The sequence below is a fragment of the Triturus cristatus genome, unplaced genomic scaffold (genome assembly GCF_964204655.1).
Source record: "Triturus cristatus unplaced genomic scaffold, aTriCri1.1 SCAFFOLD_185, whole genome shotgun sequence".
In the NCBI taxonomy this organism is placed as follows: Eukaryota; Metazoa; Chordata; class Amphibia; order Caudata; family Salamandridae; genus Triturus; species Triturus cristatus.
Window position 1 is genome coordinate 1624393 of NW_028187376.1, and position 18271 is coordinate 1642663.

The window sequence follows — 18271 nt, forward strand, 5'->3', positions numbered from 1 at the left end:
TCCCCAATTCCTCGATACGCCGCTTAGTCTGATCCTGAGCTATTTTCCTCCTGAAAAATGAAAAACTTTTCGTTTGACCCCTTATGGCTGCTTTGAACGTATCCCAAACTATTGTATGTGTAGCTGTATCTTTATTGATATTTAAAAATTCCCTCATCCAGCTTTTCACATGATCTATATAAGACTGGTCCAATAACAGTTTCCTCTCAAAGGTCCAAGTCCTTGGAGCCTTTTGGGTAACCTGCATTGTACATTCAATAATTAAAGGATTATGATCCGAGAGTATCCTGGGTAAAACTTGAATAGATGTGGCTTCTACCACCTGGTCAGATATAAAGACATAATCTATACGAACTAACTTATTATGGGGGGCTGAAAAGTAAGTATAGCCATCTAATTGTTTGTTGTTATAAAACCAGGAATCAATCAAACGGTGTTCTTGGACCAAAGCTTGGAGAGCCCTAAAAACTCTGGGTTTTTTTGCCAGTGTAAATTTGAGTCCCTCCTAGATTAAAGTCAGCTAAGAGATTAATATTCATATCCCCACAAAAACATACAGGATGAGGCCAAAGTGCCAGCTCCACATTTAGAAAATGTAGAACTGCTGGGTCATCAAAGTTTGAACAATAGACTGTGCAAACAGTCATAGGACTACCTTTAACTAACAACTCTGCTATTACCCATCTGCCATTACTATCTTGTGCAGTTCTAGTACATACTCCAGATCCATGTCTCAAAAGAATTGCAACTCCTCTGGTCCTAACTGATTGCCGAGAGCACCCAACTAAGTCGAATCCTGGGATTTTCAAATATGCCCGGTCGTTCCAGGATACATGCGTCTCCTGAAGACACACCACCTCAAGGTGGAAAGATTGGATGACCTTTGAGAACAATGCCCTCTTTCTGCCATCATTAAGGCCACAAATATTCCAAGTCCCTATACGAATTTTACCCTGTGCCATCTACATTGAAAAAATAGGACCAAATGAAGATAGCTACTCTTCCTCCGTAAATAATTACATTTGACCAAAAAACATGTTGTATAACCACTATAATTATTTTGTTAGTTCCAGCTTCTTTTTTAAATTTTTTACCCCAGCCCTCCCTAATCCTCCTTGACCAACCCATACCCCCCCTCCTGTGCCCTCACTCCTCCCCCCCTGCCCACGCCCCCACCCATATCCCCCCCCAATTGAGGCATAAGGACTCAATCATTTCAGCATATGTTCTCACTGATACCTAGTCAAACTGATTGGTGTACCCATGTGGTGGACACTGGTGACAGTCTTCCTGTAAAGAACAAACTTTACAGACAACCTGACCATGTCAGGGACTGTATAAAGGCTGAGGTACACAAAATGCTGGAACTGGGTGTCATTGAGCCCTCGGAGAGCCCCTGGGCTAGCCCAGTGGTTCTGGTCCCCAAACCTCACACCAAAGATGGCAAGAGAGAGATGAGGTTCTGTGTGGATTACAGATGACTCAATGCTGTCACTAGGACAGATGCACATCCTATTCCAAGGGCAGATGAGCTCATAGATAAACTGGCTTCTGCTAAGATTTTGAGCACGTTTGATTTGACAGCTGGCTATTGGCAAATCAGGTTAGCTGAAGAGTCTAAGGCCAAAACAGCATTTTCAACCCCAAGAGGACACTACCAATTTTTGGTGATGCCCTTTGGTCTGAAGAATGCACCTGCCACCTTCCAAAGGTTGGTGAATCAAGTCCTTACTGGGTTGGATGACTTTTGTGCAGCTTATCTTGATGACATTGCTGTCTTTAGCTCCACCTGGGAGGATCACCTGATCCACCTGAAGAAGGTACTTGAGGCTCTGCAAAAGGCAGGCCTCACTATCAAGGCTACTAAGTGCCAGATAGGGCAGAGTAAGGTTGTGTATTTGGGCCACCTTGTAGGTGGAGGCCAAGTTCAACCACTGGAGAGTAAGATACAATCCATCAAGGACTGGTCTCCTCCAACCACCCAGACTCAAGTTCGAGCTTTCTTGGGCTTGACTGGGTACTACAGGAAGTTTGTTAAGAACTATGGGTCCATTGTGACTCCTCTTAATGATCTGACATCCAAGAAGATGCCCAAAAAGGTTCAGTGGACAGTAAGCTGTCAAAAGGCATTTGACGACCTGAAGAAGGCCATGTGCTCTGCACCTATCCTGAAAAGTCCTGGCTACTCCAAAGAGTTTATTGTCCAAACAGATGCTTCTGAGTTGGGTGTGGGAGCTGTGCTGTCACAACTTAATGTAGATGGTCAAGACCAACCCATTGCTTTTATTAGCAGAAGGTTGACCCCCAGAGAGAAGAATTGGTCAGCTATTGAGAGGGAGGCCTTTGCTGTGGTGTGGGCCCTGAAGAAACTGAGGCCATACTTGTTTGGCACTCACTTCAAGATTCAGACCGACCATAAGCCCCTCTTGTGGCTAAATCAGATGAAGGGTGAAAACCCCAAACTGCTTAGGTGGTCCATTTCCCTACAGGGGATGGACTTTACAGTGGAGCACTGGCCAGGTACAGACCATGGGAATGCAGATGGTCTCTCCAGGTATTTCCACTTAGGACATGAAGACGAGACTGGTCAAGGCTAGTTTAATGTCCCTGCGTTTGGGGGGGGGGGATTGTGTAGGAGAGTAGGGTCTGCTATCCTATGGTCACCCCAAATTTTTGCTTTTTGCTTCACTGGTTTTTGACATATTGAGGCTGTGGGCCTGCTAATCAGACCCCCAGCCTGCTGTTCTCTCTACTAAATTGACACTATGCACTATAGGTGCATAACCAATTGGAATTGGATCACCCTGTGAGCCCCTGTACCAGTGTACACTAGGTACCCAGGGCATTGGTGCATCTAAGGCCTACCAAGGGCTGAAGCATGTATTGTGCCACCCCTGGCTTGGCCTAGCAATTTGACACAACTGGCTGATCACTCAGCTGGGGTAAGTTGGTGTAACCACCTCTTACTTAGGTGTAGTATACCTATACCTACAAATAACCATCAGAAGGTGCAAAGTCCGTAGAAAGAAGAATAGCTAACCAATAATTGCTATAGAGGAGTGCATGAGATCCTACAGGTAATCGGGACACCACCTAACAGGAGGTGAGAGTCCATCAGCCCACCCTTATTGGCGGAGCATCGTCATCTGGAACTCTGAGGAATCACGGTCTGAGCCCAGAATCGCGGGTCACAGAAGACTCTGCTTGGTGCACAGGCCAGTGATACCCAAAAGAAAGACAAACTCCTGCCAGGGTTTGTACCCAAGACTTGAGGCCTCAAGTGATGTGCAGTGCTTATATGTGATGTGAGATTAAAAATGAATACTTGGTCAAAAAGTATGTTTAATGAGAATTAACCAGGTTTCATGTCTAAAAGAACCTATAGTCTTTTTTAAAAAATTTTTTAGACTAATTCTTGGTTCAATTATAGTGTGGTCGACATGTTTCAGCCGGAGTGGTCACTTGACCCGGCTTTCTTCAGGACCGAAAAACAAAACACAACTAAGATGCTACTGCTGAAGTAATAATATGTGAAAAAGTGAAAATCAAAACCCATGCAATCCAAACGTGAATGTTCGGTAAGATAGTGACAATTGCCACCCTACCAGACAAGCAGTCTCGTGCTTGAGCGCAAGAACAATGTCTCCATTCCTAGAAAAAGAGTCCAAAAGATCAAACATTGGAAATAGACATCATGCACAAGAAAACAGCACTACTGGTCGCTATTCAACAGAGCTAGTTCTGCACTGCCCTTATTTCAAAGAAACTCAAAATGATGTTTACAAATACAACATTATGTGAATCATAATGAAAAACAAAATGAAGAAACTCACCCAGCTTTTTGTGGGAGAACTACCTCACCTCACCCGGCTGACTGCTTGGAGAAGGAGGCACCGCTCTGTTTCAGTGTGGAGGAAAAACCAGACAGATTGCGTATTGATACCTATCCGCTTCAAACTCAACACATATACCTTTAAACATTCCAAAAAACCTAAAAAAGTAAAAAGTCAAAGACCTCGAAAGAACCCATGAATACGTCATTGCAGGTTGGAAAAATGTATTTGCAAACCCTGTCTTGATCTAGTGTGACAAGACTAAAGACAGAGCTACAATTCATTATTGCCTATGTAGTTTAAAATGGTATATTCCTCCATTGTTCCCTAAATGGGTAAATAGTCTGACTAGCCTAGTGAGACTGGACTCTGGCCGATCTGAAAAACCAAATTGTAAGGGGAGTAATTCTTAAACTCTAAACAGCCACAAAGCCTCCCGACATTTATAGTTTAGGAAACCACTTCATCATAATTAGATTTTAAACAAATGAACCCTCAACAGGAATCCCTCCACCCTTACCTGTCCGTCGATACCTCAGACTGGCCAACGAGCTGTCTGGAAGGTATTGGCAGGAAGGGGAGGGTTCTTTTTATAGCAGCCGCAATTGACGTGATCGTTATCAATTATACTCAGGTGTGAGTTCGCCAGAATTCGTCCCACGAACGTCGGACGAGGAGCGCATGCGCGTGACTGAAATGCATGCCGCCGAGAGTGCGCACTAGTCCAAGACCTAGTGCGCAGGTGCCAGTAATTAGTGTTACAGAACAGCACGTGCGTAGTACAAAAAAAGCATGTTTTGCATCAGACGCTGCACTTAGAGGAATAAAGATGTAAAGACCTTCCCCAGTCACTATTACGAGTGTCCATACCGGGAAACAACATAAGTCTCAGAGCAATAGCAGAGACATACAGAATTCCACAGCTAGGAGCAACACGTAAAGTTAGAATCCCTCTCTATACCTTAAATGCATATTTAAAAGAGAGATAGGGAATGGAAAAGATATAAACACATCGCTGGAACATGCCCAACGATGTAAATAATAGCAGGAAATACCTGCTTACAGATATATCGCTTGTAAATGGCAAATCACTTCGTCCTTTCTGATTCATGTTGTTTATAGCACTACTGTTTTGGCTAGTAAAAGAATACAAGCTCACAATGACTGACTACCAAAACTTATTGACAGAAGAATTGCCCATGTCAGATGTATCAGTAGAACCACGCTGATAGCGTATTAATGCCTTCTAATTGTGAGACTTCCTGTCGGAACGCACAGGGTTTCTAAAAAGAGTATTTGAGGACAAAAACGGCCAAGTACAGAAACAGGTCAGCAGAGAGCCGTATATTATAGCACAATGGTGGGCGCTGTATCGAGACACATATGACTCAATATAAAGGTGTCCCTTGAAAAGAGTTCAACAGCTACATCAAGGGAATACCATATAAGGTCGAATGTCTGATCACTCCATGAAAAATGACAAAAAGTCAGATATCGTGTTGCTCAAAATAACAGAAGTGAGTCAACTATCAAAGACGTTACAACTCAACCGGTCTCAAAAAATGAATGAATTGATTAATTGACCTAAGCTTCAAAGAGAGGCCCACGGTATACTGTAATTTAATACTTTTGTGTCTGTCTTCAACTTAAAAATCCATCTTTGTTCTTTAGAAAATAAGAACTTGGAAATGTCCATTATATGCTGAGGGATAAAAGGACGTTCCAATACGAGCCACCTTAAATCCTCGGCCTTGTGTTTCTTGGCTAGGAAATGCTCAGTCAGACAGGTAGATTGTTTCATGCAACGGATGGTGCTTTTATGCTCGCTGATGCGGAGCTTGACTTTGCGTGTGGTGTATCCTATATAGTGCAAAGTGCAAGGGCATGTAATTCTGTAAATCACACGTTCCGAATTACAATGTGTGTGATTATGTAGTATCCAGGGACGGTCTGTCCCTATGTCCACTGATGTGGTCTTGATGGTCTGAGGGCAGACACTACACGAGCCACACGGGAAATGGCCTCGAACTGGAGGTAATGACCACAAGGTGTTGGTCTCACGTGTGGGGAGCGACAACGGTCGTGTATGGACCAAGCTGTCGCGTAAGCTTGGACCCTTCTTAAATGCGAATAGAGTGGGCAAGATGTTGTCAGCCGCTATATTTAGTATCTGCCAATGCTTTCGTACTGTTTTTTGTATACGATTGGACAGAGTACAGAAAGTGCTGAGAAAAGTGAGTCTCTCATTAGTAGTCCTAGGCGTGTTGATGTCTAATAGAGCGTCACGATTGTTGTTTGATGCTCGTTTCCAGGCTTGTCGCACTAAACGTTTGGGATACTGTCGTGACTGTAGTTGTGTGGCTAGTTCTCTGGCATGCTTATCGAAAAGCTGTGTGGTGGAACAGTTCCTGCGGATCCGCAGGAACTGGCCAACTGGGAGATTTTCCCGGAGGGCCTTAGGATGGTGGCTGTTAAAGGACAAAAGGGAGTTCTTAGACATGGGTTTTTTGTATAGTTCAGAGTGTAGTGAGTTCTCATGGACAAAAATAGAGACATCCAAGAAGGCCAACCGATGTCGATTGTATTCGATGGTAAAACTCAAAAAGGCATTCTGTTGATTAAGCCAGGAGTGAAAAGAAAGAATCTCCTGGCTTGTGCCTCGCCATACCACTAAAATGTCGTCTATGTATCTCTTCCACAGCACCAAATGATGACGATATGGATTGCTGTGGTTGAGTACATGATTCTGTTCGAATAGATGAACATAGAGGTTGGCGAGGCTGGGCGCAAAAACACTGCCCATAGAGGTGCCAGACGTCTGGAGAAAGATCTGATCCTCAAATCTGAAGAAGTTCTCCGTCATGGCCAATCTGGCACACTCCATAATGAAAGTGACGGGAGTGATACTGTCCAGCATACGTGCTTCCAATAGTCCTCTGATGGAGTCAAGAGTCTCTAGTTGTAGAATACACGTATAAAGTGACTCCACGTCAAAGCTGGCCAAAAGATCAGTGTCAGTATTAAATTCAATCCCAGGCAGGATCCGCAGAACATCAGACGTGTCTTTGAGATAGGTCGGCATCTCAGCGACCATAGGCCGCAAAAATACATCTACAAACTTGGACAAAGGTTCCAGTAATGAACCAATCCCAGAAATGATGGGACGTCCAGGAGGCGGTCGTTGCTGTTGTGGATTTTGGGGAGGCAATAGAAGTAGGGCATCACAGGGTTGTTGGTCACCAAGAATTTGGACTCATGTGGCGTGATCCACCGCTCTGCCTCCCCTTCCTCGACCAGCTGTTTGATCTCTAGAGTAAGTCTAGAGGTAGGGTCTGATTCCAAAACCCGGTAGGATTTGGGATCTGATAGCTGTCGGAGGCATTCAGTCCGATAGACGACAGTATCTAGCAGAACTGTTGCCCCACCTTTGTCTGCCGGCTTGATGATGACAGACGTATCCTTGGTCAGGTTCTGAAGAGCAGTCTTGTCCTTTTTGGAGAAGTTACAATAATTGAAAGGCCGTGTGTCACATAGTGACATCAAGTCATAGGTAACTGCCTTTTCAAAGGTGGAAACTTGTGAAGGGACCTGATGGGACAGAGGAGTAAAATTGCTTTTAGGGCATAGTCCAGTGTTCAGAACATCAGTCTCATACTGAGCCCACTGACACTGAGGAGCGACAGCTTACACTCTGTGATACTGATCCCACTGACACTGAGGAGCGTCGCTGTAGGAGAGTAGGGTCTGCTATCCTATGGTCACCCCAAATTTTTGCTTTTTGCTTCACTGGTTTTTGACATATTGAGGCTGTGGGCCTGCTGATCAGACCCCCAGCCTGCTGTTCTCTCTACTAAATTGACACTAGGCACCCTAGGTGCATAACCAATTGGAAGTGGATCACCCTGTGAGCCCCTGTACCAGTGTACACTAGGTACCCAGGTCATTGGTGTATCTAAGGCCTACCAGGGGCTGAAGCATGTATTGTGCCACCCCTGGCCTGGCCTAACAAATTTGACACAACTGGCTGATCACTCAGCCTGGGTAAGTTGGTGTAACCACCTCTTACTTAGGTGTAGTATACCTATACCTAACCTTAAATGGGACACATGTTAACCTATAAGTCACTCCTATGGCAGGCATTAACAATCCTGAAGGCAGAGTTCTTGGTTCCATGTGAGATGGTGCTCTGGCATGAGCTGAGCCTGTCTGCAGTGGTCGGAACAACTTCCTTCTACCGTTTCCAGATATCGCCATACCATATACCCTTAAGTGCATTATGAACCTCGCGGTTAAATGCTATCTTTGGTTTGGCTTTATCAAAACATGTCGAGTAAGGTGTCATACGAATTGGAATACTAACCCCTCGCCAATTCTGGCGACGGGGTTAGCATTCCACCCTTCTAGAGGGACACGACATGTACAGTACCTGAAACCCGGGTAAAATCAGACATAGCCTCATCTCCACAAAATGGATGCTGCCACCACAGACACAAGTCTGCCCTCCTGCTGCTGGGAGTCCTTCCAGCTTGGGAGGTGTGGACAAAGGGTTTCCTGCCAGGGGAGGTGCGTGCACCACCCCAGACAGGATTTTGTGTATTGGTCAGGTAGGGCTTGATAGAAACCCGACATGCCTGAGGCTCACAAGGAGCCTCGGTGCATATGCCAGTTCAATCCGGTCCTGGGGCACACCAGTCCCGGGCCTGGGGCGAGCTGTAACCACCCCCCTTCCTGGTCCCACCCTTAGGGAGGGACCTAGCAGGTAGTCCGGCCCCTAGAATCCGCTTAAAGGTAGGAGCTGTGTCCTAAGACTTCAGACATCCTCGAATCAACTTAACTACAAGAAGAAGACGGGAACTTCGACGCTCTGCCGCACAGAGGACTGAAGCCAATCTCCCCTGTGGTCAGGGAGTGACCACCTTGCTAACGCAAGCACCATCCAGCGAATCAACGTCTGCTTTGCCGCCTCCTCCCGCCGGAGCCCGAGCCCAGAGACTGACAAGACCTGGATGTCCAGACCTCTCACCGCCCGATCCACAGTCCCTGAAAAGAAGGAACCCGTGGAGGCACCGAGACACGTGGAGCCAGCCATCTTGAAAAGACCACGACAAGCTGCAAGCGCAACAACCGAGGCTCCCTCCAAGTTGTGCTTTGGGATCTGAGAAGCCCAACACCCGAGCAGCATCTGCACCAAAGGTGAGCCCTCCAGCATCTCCACGATCTGCGTGGGGCCCCTCTGCATTTTGCCACTCAACGCGCCTAACCGGTTGCTGGCCCGTTGGCTAGTGGCCATCTTGGCATTGAACTTCAAGAACTACACCACTGGTCTGGTGGCTCCAGACTGGCCCTTGCTCCCCTCCAAAGGAGCAGCCCCTCTGACCTTGCTGGTCAGAGTAATCAGCTTTCTTCATTCTTCACAACTTCTGCTTTTGCCAAGGCTTGTTCGCTTCCTTCGAGTCGCCGACACCGCCGACAGCGAGAGCCTGCGTGGGACAGCTCGTGAACCGACTCCTGGACGTCGTCGACCTTCCGGGACCACGTGGCTGCAGAGACAAGCTGCACCTTTCATCCTGTTTGCACCCGACATCGCCTGGTACCCACCTGGTGCCACGCCGGTCACTGGCTAGTGACTGTGAACACTGTCCCCTCTGCTTACAGGTCTTCTACAACTCCGATCCACCCTTGGATCCACCGCATCTCTTCTGGACCTGCCGCCTGCAGCATCTTTGTCACCAGGCTCCATTTAACAGATAGACGAAACCCGACGCACTTCGAGACCTATGCAACCGCTTCCTGTGGGTGAGGTAAAGCTGGCACTCCGGTGCACAAGTGTAGAGTAACATCTCTAAGGTCTAGATCTGAAGTCTTGATTTCGTAGTTCAACCAGAAGACCCTTTTAGCAGTAACTTTTGAACTTTTAGGCACCCATTGAAAACCTATGGGAGCCCGCGTATAACTTTCCTCACTGCACACGCGACCCGTGGACCTCCTGGTCACTAACTAACGTTAGCTCCTTGTAGGCCCAGAGATTCTAGAGGCCCTAGGCCTTTTCCCTTTCCTAGTCGTGGTACTTATACCACTATTTTAGTATATGGTTCGAGCGGCCACCAGGGCCTATCCATATAAAGTGCAACTTCTGTATATTGTGATACTTTCTTGTTTAACGATTTGTGCTCCTGTGCTCATAAAGAGTCTAGGGGATACTTTGAGTAATAAATACATATATATTTTGAATACATATCTGTGTGGTGTCCTTTCATAGGTATAAAGAGGGGTTACATATGGTAAAAGAGCCTGCTTAACACGCTTTAACGATTTTAGCTTAAAATACTGCTTAGCCTACGCTACCACTAGGTCAGCTAGTCCGAAAAGGTTGACTTACAACCACACCATAAGGGTTGCTTGGCATGGTACAAGGTGGTCACTTTAACCAGTGAACATCAAATACCAGGCCAACTTCTCACACCTACGCTACCACTAGGGCAGCTGGTCAGAAAAGGTTGACTTACAACCACACTATAAGGGTTGCTTGGCACTCTGTGATACTGAGCCCACTGACACTGAGGAGCGTCGCTGTACACTCTGTGAGACGGAGCCCACTGTCATTCTGACACTGAGGAGCGACGCCGTACACTCTGTGATACGGAGCCCACTGACACTGAGGAGCAATGCCTTACACGCTGTGATACGGAGCCCACGGACACTGAGGAGCGATGCCTTACACGCTGTGATACGGAGCCCACTGACACTGAGGAGCAACACCGTACACTCTGTGATACAGAGCCCACTGACACGGAGGAGCGACGCCTTACACTCTGTGAGACGGAGCCCACTGACACTGAAGAGCGATGCCATACACTCTGTGATATGGAGCCCACTGACACTGAGGAGCGACGCCTTACACGCTGTGATACTGAGCCCAATGACACTGAGGAGCGACACCGTACATGCTGTGATACGGAGCCCACTGACACTGAGGAGCGACGCCGTACACTCTGTGATACGGAGACCACTGACACTGAGGAGCGACGCCTTACACTCTGTGATGCGGAGCCCATTGACACTGAGGAGCGACGCCTTGCACTCTGTGGTATGGAGCCCAATAACACTGAGGAGCGACGCCTTACACTCTGTGATACGGAGCCCATTGACACTGAGGAGCGACGCCTTACACTCTGTGGTACGGAGCCCACTGACACTGAGGAGCGACGCCTTACACTCTGTGATACAGAGGCCACTGACACTGAGGAGCGATGCCTTACACACTTTTATACGGAACCCACTGACACTGAGGAGCGACACCTTACAATCTGTGATACTGAGCCCACTGACACTGAGGAGCGACGCCTTACACTCTGTGATACAGAGCCCACTGACACTCAGGAGCGACGCCTTACATTCTGAGATATGGAACCCACTGACACTGAGGAGCGACGCCGTACACTCTGTAATACGGAGCCCACTGACACTGAGGAGCGACGCCATACACTCTGTGATACGGAGCCCACTGACACGGAGAAGCGACGCCTTACACTCTGTGATACGGAGCCCACTGACACGGAGGAGCGACGCCTTACACTCTGTGATATGGAGCCCACTGACACTGAGGAGCGACGCCTTACACGCTGTGATAGTGAGCCCACTGACACTGAGGAGAGATGCTGTACACTCTGTGATACGGAGCCCACTGACACTGAGGAGCGACACCGTACACGCTGTGATACGGAGACACTGACACTGAGGAGCGACGCCGTACACTCTGTGATACGGAGACCACTGACACTGAGGAGCGACGCCTTACACTCTGTGATACGGAGCCCACTGATACTGAGGAGCGACGCCTTACACTCTGTGATACAGAGCCCACTGACAGGGAGGAGCGACGCCTTACACTCTGTGATACAGAGCCCACTGACACTGAGGAGCGACGCCTTACACACTGTGATACGGAGCCCACTGACACTGAGGAGCGACGCCTTACACGCTGTGATACGGAGCCCACTGACACTGAGGAGCGACGCTGTACACTCTGTGATACGGAGCCCACTGACACTGAGGAGCGACGCCTTACACTCTGTGGTACGGAGCCCACTGACACTGAGGAGCGACGCCGTACACACTGTGATCCGGAGCCCACTGACTCTGAGGAAGGACGCCTTACACTCTGTGATACGGAGCCCACTGACATTGAGGAGCGATGCCTAACACTCTGTGATATGGAGCCCACTGACACTGAGGAGCGACGCCTTGCACTCAGTGATACGGAGCCCACTGACACTGAGGAGCGACGCCTTACACTCTGTGCTACAGAGCCCACTGAGGAGCGATACCTTAAACTCTGTGATACGGCGCTCACTGACACTGAGGAGCGATGCCTTACAAGCTGTGATACTGAGCCCACTAACAGTGAGGAGCGACGCCTTACACTCTGTGATACGGAGACCACTGACACTGAGGAGCGACGCCTTACATTCTGTGATACGGAGCCCAGTGACACTGAGGAGCGACGCCTTACACTCTGTGATACGGAACCCACTGACACTGAGGAGCGACACCTTACACTCTGTGATACAGAGGCCACTGACACTGAGGAGCAACGCCATGCACTCTGTGATACGGAGCCCACTGACACTGAGGAGCGATGCCTTACACGCTGTGATACGGAGCCCACTGACATTGAGGAGCGACGCCGTCCACTCTGTGATACGGAGCCCACTGACACTGAGGAGCAACACCGTACACGCTGTGATACGGAGCCCACTGACACTGAGGACCGACGCCTTACACGCTGTGATACGAAGCCCACTGACACTGAGGAGCGACATCTTACACTCTGTGATACGGAGCCCACTGACAAAGATGAGCGATGCCTTACACTCTGTGTAACAGAGCCCACGGACACTGAGGAGCGGCGCCATACACTCTCTGATACGGAGCCCACTGACACTGAGGAGCGACGCCTTACATTCTGTGATACGGAACCCACTGACACTGAGGAGCGACGCCGTACACTCTGTGATACGGAGCCCACTGACACTGAGGAGCGACGCCATACACTCTGTGATACAGAGCCCACTGACACGGAGGAGCGACGCCATACACTCTGTGATACAGAGCCCACTGACACTGAGGAGCGATGCCATACACTCTGTGATATGGAGCCCACTGACACTGAGGAGCGACACCGTACACGCTGTGATACGGAGCCCACTGACACGGAGGAGCGACGCCTTACACGCTGTGATACGAAGCCCACTGACACTGAGGAGCAATGCCTTACACTCTGTGATACGGAGCCCTCTGACACTGAGGAGTGACGCCTTACACGCTGTGATACGGAGCCCACTGACACTGAGGAGCGACGCTGTACACTCTGTGATACGGAGCCCACTGACACTGAGGAGCGACGCCCTACACTCTGTGATACAGAGCCCACTGACACTGAGGAGCGACGCCTTACAGTCTGTGATACGGAGACCACTGACACTGAGGAGCGACACCTTACACTCTGTGATACGGAGCCCAGTGACACTGAGGAGCGAAGCCTTACACTCTGTGATACGGAACGCACTGACACTGAGGAGCGTCACCTTACACTCTGTGATACAGAGGCCACTGACACTGAGGAGCGACGCCTTACACTCTGTGATACGGAGCCCACTGACACTCAGGAGTGACGCCTTACACTCTGTGATACAGAGCCCACTGACACTCAGGAGCGACACCATACACTCTGTGATACGGAGCCCACTGACACTGAGGAATGACGCCTTACACTCTGTGATATGGAGCCCACAGACACGGAGGAGCGACGCCTTACACTTTGTGATACGGAGCCCACTGACACTGAGGAGTGACGCCTTACACTCTGTGATACGGAGCCCACTGACACTGAGGAGCGATGCCTTACACACTTTTATACGGAACCCACTGACACTGAGGAGCGACACCTTACAATCTGTGATACTGAGCCCACTGACACTGAGGAGCGTCGCCTTACACTTTGTTTTATGGAGCCCACTGACACTGAGTAGCGACGCCTTACACTCTGTGATACGGAGCCCACTGACACTGAGGAGCGACGCCTTACACTCAGTGATACTGAACCCACTGTCACTGAGTAGCAACTCCATACACTCTGTGATACGGAGCCCACTGATACTGAGGAGCGACGCCTTACACTCTGTGATACGGAGCCCACTGACACTGAGGAGCGACGCCTTATACTCTGTGATATGGAGCCCACTGACACGGAGGAGTGACGCCTTACACTCTGATACGGAGCCCACTGATACTGAGGAGCAACGCCATACACTCTGTGATACGGAGCCCACTGACACTGAGGAGCAACACCGTACACTCTGTGATATGGAGCCCACTGACACTGAGGAGCAACACCGTACACTCTGTGATATGGAGCCCACTGACACTGAGGAGCGATGCCTTACAAGCTGTGATACTGAGCCCACTAACACTGAGGAGCGACGCCTTACACTCTGTGATACGGAGCCCAGTGACACTGAGGACCGACGCCTTACACGCTGTGATATGTAGCCCACTGACACTGAGGAGCGACGCCGTACACTCTGTGATACGGAGCCCACTGGCACTGAGGAGCGACGTCTTACACTCTGTGATACGAAGCCCACTGACAAAGATGAGCGACGCCTTACACTCTGTGATATGGAGCCCAGTGACACTGAGAAGCGACGCCTTACACTCTATGATACAGAGCTCACTGACACTGAGTAGCGAAGCCTTACACTCTGTGCTACAGAGCCCACTGAGGAGCGATACCTTAAACTCTGTGATACGGCGCTCACTGATACTGAGGAGCGATGCCTTACAACCTGTGATACTGAGCCCACTAACACTGAGGAGCGACGCCTTACACTCTGTGATATGGAGCCCACTGACACTGAGTAACGATTCCTTACACTCTGTGATACTGAGCCCACTGACACTGAGGAGTGACAGCTTACACTCTGTGATATGGAGCCCACAGACACTGAGGAGCGACGCCTTACACTTTGTGATACGGAGCCCACTGACACTGAGGAGTGACGCCTTACACTCTGTGATACGGAGCCCACTGACACTGAGGAGCGATGCCTTACACTCTTTGATACGGAACCCACTGTCATTCTGGCACAGAGGAGCGACGCCGTACACTCTGTGATACGGAGCCCACTGACATTGAGTAGCGATGCCTTACACTCTGTGATACGTAGCCCACTGACACTGAGGAGCGACGCTGTACACTCTGTCATACTGAGCCCACTGACACTGAGTAGCGATGCCTTACACTCTGTGATACGGAGCCCACTGACACTGAGTAGCGACGCCTTACACTCTGTGATACGGAGCCCACTGACACTGAGGAGCGACACCTTACACTCTGTGATACGGAGCCCACTGACACTGAGGAGTGACGCCTTGCACTCTGTGATACAGAGCCCACTGACACTGAGGAGCGACGCCTTACACTCTGTGATACGGAGCCCACTGACACTGAGGAGCGACGCCTTATACTCTGTGATATGGAGCCCACTAACATGGAGGAGCGACGCCTTACACTCTGTGATACGGAGCCCACTGACACTGAGGAATGACGTCTTACACTCTGTGATACGGAGCCCACTGACACTGAGGAGCGACGTCTTACACTCTGTGATACGGAGCCCACTGACACTCAGAAGCGACGCCTTACACTCTGTGATACAGAGCCCACTGACACTGAGGAGCGACACCATACACTCTGTGATACGGAGCCCACTGACACTGAGGAATGACGTCTTACACTCTGTGATACGAAGCCCACTGACACTGAGGAGCGACTCTGTTAGAAATGGCGATTTCTGGTTGGCTAGGGCTTGCGCCAAAGTCAGGCAGAAACCACCACTCTAGTCAGGGCTGGGGAGTTACCCGCCAAAGAACCCCTGCTCACCCCCTTGGTAGCTTGGCACGAGCAGTCAGGCTTATCCGGAGGCGATGTGTAAAGCGTTTGCGCGCGCACCCAGCAACAACACCCAAGGCCCACCACAAAAGAAACTCCACACAAGGTATTATATAAAAATAGCCTTTTTATTGCCAAAACACATTAGATAAAAACACACACTTTACAATTTGCCAACAGGCACGGGCAGAGTTTACAAGGGATTATATGTACAGGGGACAGGGCCACATGGCCCTCTGTCAGGAATTAGCACTTTGTAGAAATTAGCACTTAGAACATAGGAATAATACTTTAGATCATAGCACATACAATCACTGTAGCACTAAATAACCCATGTAGCACACAACCAGTAACTACTGGTAATAGGTAAGTACCACCTACGCAACCCTAACCAGCTTAGTAAAATATTGCGCAGGGAACCAGGACCTCACTAGCACCACCTGTACTAGGAGAAAAGCAACCACCTAAGTATCACAATACTTGTAGGGGTAAACGCACATTACACATGATGCATCACATTCAGAGGTGTAAACACAAGGCACATGACGCATAAAGACACATTCAGAGGTGCAGGTTAGGAACAATAGCGCAAAACTCACATTAGCCACCACCTGTGGCAGTCCCTAGGCCAACTGGCCTTGTCGGGGCTAGGACACCCTGTGTCCAGCAGAGTCAGGGCAAGGCTGCGCAAGCCAAAACGCAACGTAGCACAGGGCACGCCCTAAACGTTGCAGCTGCCCACTAATTGCTGGGCAGCTGTGGGGACTGGGGCCAGGGCACCTCGATGCCTGTAGAGCACTTATCACCCACGTTGGAGTCCCTGGCTAGGACTCAGCAAGATCAAAATGTCCCCGTGTGTTGGAGCCTCCCTCGGGGCTATAAACCAAGAATGCCCCCTTCATTGGAGCCTTCACAGCTCTTAACCAAAAGTGGGGGCCAACGTTGGAGCCTCACGGGGCTCGAGAAACGGACTATGCGGGCCTCGTCGTTTGGAGCGCACTAGCGCTTTAGGCAAGCACACAATGCCCCCGTACGTTGGAGCCTTCTCAGGGCTCAAAATCAATGATGTCCCCCTTACGTGGGAGCGCCCCCCCTCTCTCAGGTGGGGGGCCACTCAGGAGATAGGCACCCATGACACACGCACAGAGTCCCCCAGCCCTTCCCTACTCACCGGGCTGTTCTCTAGGGACTCCGCTCCTCTGGTCTCCTTCTTTGCTGTCTCCTCGACGTGCAGGGCTCTCTAACTACCCGCTCACCAGCAGGCTTTGTTCCGGCGGGGTAGCGCTTTACCTCTTCACCCGGTCCGTCCCAGCGCGGGGTAGGCTAGGTCTTCTCCTGGCATCAGTCACCATGCGGGGCTCTCCCTCTTCTCATGGGAGCCCCACTTCAGCCGGCGCTGACTTCAGTACACGTTTAGGCCCCGCCCCCAGTCAATGTCTTGCAGGGTTCAGCTTCCGGGTCGCCGCGGGCAGCGCGGCGGCCCTCAGAATGCATCCGCAGCTCCTTCTGGCCGCCGTACGGGGTAGGCTCCTGTTTTGAGAAGAATAACTGCGGGGTGGGCACCCGCTCAATGTCGCAAAAAATGCGGGGTAGGCACCCGCTTTTTAAATAAGACCAATAACCGACAAAAATGCGGGGTGGGCACCCGTTATCAAAATAAGCACCAAAAGCGGGGGAATCCCTACGTCGGGGTTCCCTCGTAGATTAGTGCAGCTCAGCGCTGCTGTCACGACGAAGGTGCTCCTCAGCAGCCAATAAAGATATAGCGCTTCCCAGACGCTTGAGGCAAACGTCCAGGAACAGTCTTTCATGAGGCAGGGGGCAAGGGCTGGGCCCAGGGGCCAGCTCACAGGGCCCTCCAGGCAGGGAGGCAGTCCCCAGTGGCAGTCTCTCCTGGCGCCCAGCAGCAGCAGCCCCCCCCAGTTAGGATCAGCAAAGAACACTTTTCATGGGGTCACAGCCCCTTCTTATACACAGAACACCTTTGTCTCAAGGTGCAGGGAAGGGGCGAACCAGTTACAACTGGTTCCTGAGCACTTTGTTTTGCTCAGCCCCTCTCCCTATTCAGAGAGCAGGCCAGGGTCATCAGTCGCACCACAGGGGGCAGAGCCAGCATTGTGTGGGGAAAACCCAGCCCTATTCAGGACCCAGGTGTACTCCTCCCACCCATCTAGCTGCTGATCTCCCTATTCACCACTGGGTGACTCCTCCTGACTCTGGGGATTCCCTAGCCCGTCACATGACCTCCGCCAGCCAATCGCCAGACAAGGCACACACTTCACACTGCACACAGAAGTGCCCACTTCTAGAAGTGGCACTTCCATACTAGGTACATGCACGCCGCACACATCATCGCGCAGCATTTCATCACACGAGTCCGCACATACCAGACTCGACCCTGCACACCCCACGCATCAGGAACTACCAGGGGCACATACATTCCCCATGCATTCCTATGGGAGGGCAGGCCTATCTCACCACATGC

General features: G+C 50.2%; 1 pseudogene across 1 annotated transcript in view; it reads right to left on the minus strand.

Annotated features, from left to right (window-relative positions):
• LOC146771192 (opticin-like) overlaps positions 1 to 17015 on the minus strand; it is a 511949-nt pseudogene extending 494934 nt beyond the window's left edge. Inside the window, exon 1 of the transcript XR_014975171.1 lies at positions 16958 to 17015. The product of XR_014975171.1 is annotated as an opticin-like (transcript). The remainder of the gene's footprint in view (positions 1 to 16957) is intronic.
• Between the last annotated feature and the right edge of the window lie 1256 nt (positions 17016 to 18271).